Below are 8,264 nucleotides of genomic sequence, written 5' to 3'. Positions count from 1 at the left end.
ATCTCTTGACCTCGTGATCCACCCGCCTCGGCCTCCCAAAGTGCTGGGATTACAGGCTTGAGCCACCGCGCCCGGCCTTTTTTTTTTTCTTTCTCTTGTCGTTTTTAGGGCCCTTTCTTTAACCTTGACCTTTGGGAGTTTGATTTTTAGTAGTAGCCTTATTTGGATTAAATCTGCTTGGTATTCTATAACCTTCTTGTACTTGAATATTGATTTATTTTTCTAGGTTTAGAAAGTTCTCTGATATCCCTTTACTTTGAGTAAATTTTCTTTTTTCTTTTACCTTTTTTAGATGACTCATTCTGAAAATTGTTGTATCTTTATCTCTTTCTCTACCTCCTCTTTCAGGCCAAGAGTTATTGAACTCAGATTTTCCCTTTTGAGGCTATTTTGTAGAGCTTGTAGGTGTGCTTCACTGGTTTTTATTTTTTTTATTTTTTATTTTTTGTCTTGAATTTCTTTGAGTTTTCTCAAAAGAGCTGTTTTGAATTTTCTGTCTAAAAGGTCAGAGATATATCTGTTCCTCCAGGACTGGCCCTTGTGCCTTCTTTAGTTTGTTTGGTAAGGTCATATTTTCCTGGATGGAGATGATGCTTGTAGATATTTGTCAGTGTCTGGGCATTGAAGAGTTAGATACTTTTTATAGTTCACAGTCTTGCTTTGTTTGTAGCTCTCCTTTATGGGAAGTCTTTCCAGGTATTCAAAGGGACTTGGGCCCCAAGCCCAATAACGCTGTGGTTTTTGCAGACTCATAGAGCCTTAGTGGTCTTGGAAGAGATCTGGAAAAATACTCTAGATTACCAGGCAGAGACTCTTGTTCTTTTCCCTTACTTCTCCCAAACAAATGAAGTCTCTTTCTCTCTCTGTCCTGAGCCACCTGTAGCTGGCAGTATAGTGATGCAAGCACCCGTGGCCACCACCACTGGGACTGCACTGGGTTAGACTTGAAACCAGCAATCACAGCATTGAGTCTTTTTTCTTTTCTTTCCTTTTCTTTTCTTTTTGAGATGGAGTCTCACTCTGTTGCTCAGGCTGGAGTGCAGTGGCATGATCTCAGCTCACCGCAACCTCTGTCTCCAGGGTTCAAGTGAGTCTCCTGCTTCAGCCTCCTAAGTAGCTGGGATTACAGGTACCCACCACCACAACCAGCTAATTTTTGTAGCTTTAGTAGAGACGGGGTTTCACCATGTTGGCCAGGCTGGTCTCGAACTCCTGACCTCAAGTGATCCGCCTGCCTCAGCCTCCTAAAGTGCTAGAATTACAGGCATGAACCACCACTCCTAGCCAGCACTGGGTCTTGCCCAAGACCTTTCCCTTCAAGGCAGTGAAATCTGCCAGTTCCCAGGTGCATCCAGAGATGTTATCTGGGAGCCTGGGATTAGAGTAACAAATTTTAGCAGTTTACCTGATGTTCTATTCTACACACCTAAGTTAGCCTACCTATAAGCCCAGCCTAGCACTAGGAGTTGCCTACGAATTGCAGTCCTTGTGTCCTAGATTGCCTCTCAAGTTTACCTAGGACCCCAGAGAAACTCAAGTTCCAACCACTGGGATGGGCAATTCCCCTTGGCTAGGATGGTCCAAATGTTTTTTGCATGTGTGAGTGTGGCTGAGCCCAGCATGGCTTTATTCTCTGCTGTGACAGGGTAGGACTGAGTTCAATGTAAAGTACCCCAGTCACTGTATTTTCCCTCCCCATATTGCACAGTCTCTCTTCCACATGGCTGCTGCCAGGGAATGGGGTGGGGGTAACATTGGTGATTCAACACTGCCCTCCTCAATTGCCTTTTTAGTGATATGAGTTAAACATATGTACTATGATTGCTCAACTGACTTTTTGGTTCTTGTTATGCTGCTTTTCTGTGTGTTGATAATTATTAAAATTTGGTGTTCCAGCAGAAGGGATAAACAGTGTAGCCTTCTATTCTGCCATCTTGCTCTGCCTTTTCTTTTCTTCTTCTTCTTTTTTTTTTTTAAAGACGGGGTTTCACCATGTTGGTCAGGCTGGTCTTGAACTCCCGACCTCAGGTGATCCGCCCACCTTGGCCTCCAAAGTGCTCGGACTACAGGTGTGAGCCACCACGCCCAGCCTTGCTCTGCTTTTTCACTAGTGAGTTTTGTACCTTCAGATGATTTCTTCTTGCTCATCAGTATTCCTTCTTTCCGAATTAATGTTCTTTTTTTTTTTTTTTTTTTTTTTTTTTGAGACGGAGTTTCACTCGTGTTACCCAGGCTGGAGTGCATGGCGCGATCTCGGCTCACCGCAACCTCCGCCTCCTGGGTTCAGGCAATTCTCCTGCCTCAGCCTCCTGAGTAGCTGGGATTACAGGCACGCACCACCATGCCCAGCTAATTTTTTGTATTTTTTTTTGGTAGAGACGGGGTTTCACCATATTGACCAGGATGGTCTCGATCTCTTGACCTCGTGATCCACCCGCCTCGGCCTCCCAAAGTGCTGGGATTACAGGCTTGAGCCACCGCGCCCGGCCTAGGATTTCTTATAAGAAATCCTAAGGTCTGGTGTTGATGAAATCCCTCACCTTTTGTTTGTCTAGGAAAGTGTTTATTTCTTCTTCATGTTTGAAGGATATTTTCAGTGGATGTACTAACCTGGGATAAAAGTTTCTTCCTTCAGCACCTTGAATATGTCATGTCATTCTCTCCTTGCTTGTAAGGTTTCCATTGAGTAGTCTGCTGCCAGATGTATTACAGCTCCTTTGTATGTTGTTTCTTTTCTTTTTTTTCCTGAGACGGAGTCTCACTCTGTTGCCCAGTGCAGTGGTATGATCTCGGCCTACTGCAATCTCTGACCCCTGGGTTCAAGCAATTCGCCTCACCCTTCTGAGTAGCTGGGACTACAGGCATCCGCCACCACACCCAGCTAATTTTTTTTTTTTTTTTTGAGATAGGGTCTCACTCTGTCACCAAGCGCCAGGCTGGAGTGCAGTGGCGCGACCTCTGCTCACTGCAACCTCCTCCTCCCGAGTTGAAGCAATTCTCCTGCCTCAGCCTCCCGAGTAGCTGGGACCACAGGCATGCGCCACCACGCCCGGCTAATTTTTTTTTATTTTTAGTAGAGATGGGGTTTCACCATGTTGGCCAGGATGGTCTCTATCTCCTGACCTTGTGATCCACTCACCTTGGCCTCCCAAAGAGCTGGGATTACAGGCGTGAGCCACTACGCCCGGCCATTATTTGTTTCTTTTCTCTTGCTGCTTTTAGGATTCTTTATCCTTTACCTTTGGGAGTTTCATTATTAAATGACTTGAGGTAGTCGTCTTAGGGGTTTTTTTTTACTTTTTTTTTTTTTTTTAAATTAAGATGGGGTTTTACCATGTTGGTCAGACTGGTCTTGGAACTCCCGACGTCAGGTGATCTGCCTGCCTTGGCCTCCAAAGTGCTTGGATTACAGGTGTGAGCCACCACGCCCTGCCCTTATTTGGGTTAAACCTGCTTGATATTCTATAACCTTCTTGTACTTGAACATTTATATCTTTCTCTAGGTTTGGGAAATTCTCCAATATAATCCCTCTAAATAAACTTTCCACCCCTATCTCTCTCTTTATCTCCCTTTTAAAGCCAATAACTCTTAGATTTCCCCTTTTGAGGCTATTTTCTAGACTCTGGAGGTGTGCTTCATTTTTTTTACTCTTTATTATTTTGTCTCCTGTGACTGTGTTCTTTCTTTTCTCCTTTTCTTTCCTTTCCTTTTTTCTTTTTCTTTTTTTTTCTTTTGAGACAGAGCCTCACTCTGTCACCAGGCTAGAGTGCAATGGAACAATCTCGACTCACTGCAACCTCTGCCTCCTGGGTACAAGAGATTCTTGTGCGTCAGCCTCCTGAGTAGTTGGAGCTACAGGTATGTGCCACCACACCTGGCTAATTTTTGTATTTGTAGTAGAGATAGGGTTTTGCCATGTTGGCCAGGCTGGTCTTGAACTCCTGATCTCAGGTGATCCGCCCACCTCAGCCTCCCAAAATGCTGAGATTATAGGCATGAACCACTGGGCCCAGCCTGATTGTGTATTTTCAAATAGCCTATCTTCAAACTCACTAATTCTTTCTTCTGCTTGATCATTTCTGCTGTTAAAAGCCTCTGATGCATTCTTCAGTATATCAACTACATTTTTCAGCTCCAGAATTTCTGTTTGATTCTTTTAAATTATTTCAATTTCTTTGCTTAATATATCTGGTCGGATTCTGAATTCCTTCTCTGCATTATCTTGAATTTTATTGAGCTTTCTCAAAAGAGCTATTTTGAATTTTCTGTCTAAAAGGTCATATATCTCTGTTTCTCCAGGATTGGTCCTTGGTGCTTTAGTTTATTTGGTAAGATAATGTTTTCCTAGATGGAACTGATGCTTGTGGATATTCATTAGTGTCTGGACATTGATGAGTTAGGTATTTGTTGTAGTCTTCACAGTCTGGGCTTGTTTGTACTTGCCCTTCTTGAAAAGGCTTTTCAAGTATTCTAAGGGACTTGTGTGTTGTGATCTAAGTATTTGGTCACTGTAGCTGGATTAAGGGGCAGCCCAAGCTCAGTAATGCTGTGGCTCTTGTAGATTCTTAGAGATACCGACTTGGTGGTCTTGGGTAAGATCTGGGAGAATTCCCTGGATTACCAGGCAGAGACTCTTGTTTTCTTCCCTTACTTTCTCCCAAACAGTCTGTTTATCCGTGCTGAGTTGCCTGGGTCTGAGGAAGGGGTGACACAATCACTCCTGTGATCACCACCATGGAGACTGTACTGGGTCAGACCCAAAGCCAGTAGAGCACTGGGTTTCACCCAATGCCCATCGTGACCACTGCCTGGCTACTGCCTATGTTCACTTAAGGCCCAAGGGTGCTACAATCAGCAGGTGGTGAATCCAGCCAGGCTTGTGTCCTTCCCTTCAGGGCAGTGAGTTCCCCTTGGCCCCGGGTGGGTCCAGAGATGCCATCAAGGAGCCAGGGCCAGAAGTCAGGAATCTTGGGACTCTACGTGGTACTGTATTGTACTACAGCTAAGCTGGCATCTAAGTTGCAAGATGAGGTTCTGCCCACTCTTCCCTCCTCTTTCCTCAAGCAGAGGAGTCTTTCCCCCTGACCACTACTGCCTCAGTCCCGTGATAAGTACTGCCTGGCTACCACCAAAGTTCACTCAAGGCCCAAGGGCTCTTCAGTCAGGTCGTGCTGAATGCTGCCAGGCCTGGTTCTCTCCCTTTAAGGCGATGGATTCCCCTCTGGCCCAGAGCAGTTCCAGAAATGCTTTCCAGGCCAGGCCTGGAATTGGGGACCCTGCTTGTCACTGTGACTAAGCTGGTATCCAAGCTGCAAGACAAATAAAGTCCCCTTTATTATTCCCTCTCTTTTCCTCAAGCAGAAGGAGTCTCTACCCATAGCCACCACAGCTGGGAATGTGCTGGGTCACACCTGAAGCCAGTGTGGCTCTGAGTCTTACCCAAGGCCTGCGGTGAGTACTGCCTGGCTATTCAGGGCCCAATGGCTCTTTAGTAAGCAAGTGATGAGCGCTGCCAGGACTGGGTCCTTCTCTTCAAGGCAGCAGGCTCCCTTCTAGCCCAGGCTGTGTCTAGAAATGTCATCCAGCAGCAAGGGCCCGGAATGAGGCCTCAGGACTTTGCCTGGTGCCTGATTCTATGGTAGTTGAGCTGGTATCCAAGATGAAAGACGAAGTCCTCTTTATTCTTCCCTTTCCTCTCCTCAGTCAAGAGGAAGGAGTCTCTCCCAGAGCTGTGAGCTGCATTGCCTGGGGTTCTGGGATGGGTGATGCAAGTACTCCTTTGGCCACCCCAGCTGGTATCTCACTAAGTTGTGTGCACCCCAAGTCCACTGGCTCTGAGCTTAGCACAGCAGCATGACTTGCCCAGGAATTACAGTCCCCATGGCCTACACTGCCTTTCAAGTTTACCTAGGCCTCCAAAGCACTTTAGCCTAAGGGGCCTGCCAGAATTCAGGTTCTAACTGCTGGAAAGGACAATTCCTGTCTGGCTAGGGCTGGTCTCAGGGCTCCCTGTGGGTTACTGGCTGAGTTCTTCCCTGTGTTGCTTTCTGCTGTGCCAGGGGAGCACTGAGTTCAGACGCAGAGTCTCATAATCGTTGTATTCTTCCTCCCCCAGGAGCACAGATTCTCTCTTCATGCCAAGTGCCTACTGCCAGGGGATGAGGAGGGATGATGCTGACAATTCAAGACTGTATCTCTTACCCTCTTCAGTTCCTGTTTCCTTAATATAATAAAACCAGGTACTGTGATCATTCACCTGATTTTTGGTTCTTATGAAGGCGCTTTTGTAATATAGTTGTTCAGTTTGATATTTCTGTCAGGGGGATGATTGCTGGAGGCTTCTATTTAGCCATCTTGTTCTGCCTCCTCCCAAGACAAAAAACCTGAGTTCTAGCTCAGCCAGTATCCCAGAGGGAGCATTTGGAACCTGAGTTCTGGCAGGCCCCACAGGCTAAAGTGCTTTGGAGGCCTACTTTTGTGCAATTTTAAGTTCAAATGTTTGTAATTTTATTTATTTTTTGAGATGAAGTCTCGCTTTGTTGCCCAGACTGGAGTACAGTGGTGTGATCTTGTCTCACTGCAACCTCTACCTCTCAGGGTCCAGCAATTCTCCTGCCTGATCCTCTCAAGTAGCTGGGATTACAGGCACCCGCCACCACGCCTGGCCAACTTTTGTACATTTAGTAGAGATGGGGTTTTGCCATGTTTCCCAGGCTGGTCTTCAACTCCTGACCTCAAGTGAACCACCTTCCCTTGGCCTCCCAAAGTGCTGGGATAACAGGCGTGAGTCACCACACCCAGCCCAAATGATGTAATTTTAAACATTACTTATAGAAATTCTAATAGCTGTCAAAAAGATTGAATAAGAAATTTTCAGCAGGGAGCAGTGGATCTCACCTGTAATCCCAGCATTTTGGGAGGCTGAGGCAAGCTGAGGAGCTTGAGCTGAGGAGTTCAAGATCAGCCTGGGCAACATGGCAAAACTCCATTTCTACAAAAAATACAAAAGGTAGCTTAGCATGGTGGCATGTGCCTGTGGTCCCAGCTACTCGAGAGGCTGAGGCAGGAAGATCACCTGAGCCTGGGGAAGTTGAAGCTGCAGTGAGCTGTCAAGGCACCACTATATTCCAACCTGAGTGACATTCTGTCTCAATAACATATATATAGACACACATACATACACACATGTATGTATCTTGCAAGTACAAATTCTTAGAAGCAGTCCTTTGTTGTCAACTGTAAGCATCATCAACTACTGTGGTTTTTATGTCATCCCAAGATGTTTGTAGAAATCATGAGAGAACCAAATCCAGTTGCACTCCCAAGGAAACACTCAACATTTTATATAAACAGATTACTTGCGGAGGTTCTGATGTTAACATTCTCATTCCCATCTTTTGCAAAAAATGGGTAGGGTGAATAAGGAGTTCCCAGGGTACTGGGGGTAAAGCAAGGCTTTCTATCCCAGGTTGGCTAGTTGGGGACAATCACTGTTTGGAATGATCAGTGTGTCCATACTGGTCAGTGTGTCCAGTGATACATCCAGAGTTGTTACCTTCTAGGTTACTACTGGATCTGAGTTGATTTTATGCCATGTTGTCTGGCTCATGTGGTTTATTGAGTTCCTTAAAGTTTTTCAGCTGCTCCTCTACATTTCTCCTGTATTTGGATAATAATAAGCTGTTTGGATTGGGAATGTGCCCAAGGCCAGCCCTTGCTGAGGCAGGGGTGAAGATTTCCACAATATTCTGCTAGGATTGGATTCCCACTGGCCTAGCAATGTCTCTACCCCGAGGAAGGAGTGGACGACTCTCTCCCTTTCCTTTTGGCCTTTTATGGCCTTTGCAGAGTTAGGATTGTTATGAAGCTAGGCAGCTTCACAGAGAGAGCTAATCCTGTTACAAGTTTTTGGCATACTCTGTGGCAACTGATAGTCACTGTTAACCTCTTTGAGTCTTATTTTTCTCATCTGTAAAACTACAGTAGTACTTCCTTCTAAGTTGTGAGCATTAAATGAGCTCATGCTCATACAAAGTGCCAGCACAAGGTAAGCACTCAATAAATAGTAGCTATTACCTTCATACAAACATATATATTTTATTTTTAATTGACAATAACTGTATGTATTTATGGGATACGAGATAATTTTAATTATGTTTACATTGTGAAATTATTAAATCAAGCTAATTAACAAATCCATCACCTCACATACTTACCATTTTTTGTGGTAAAAACATTTAAAATCTATCATGCACATACGTTT

This window comes from Sapajus apella, unplaced genomic scaffold (genome assembly GCF_009761245.1).
Source record: "Sapajus apella isolate SASKATOON/1434 unplaced genomic scaffold, GSC_monkey_1.0 scaffold122, whole genome shotgun sequence".
In the NCBI taxonomy this organism is placed as follows: domain Eukaryota; kingdom Metazoa; phylum Chordata; class Mammalia; order Primates; family Cebidae; genus Sapajus; species Sapajus apella.
Note: the sequence above shows the minus strand (reverse complement) of the source record.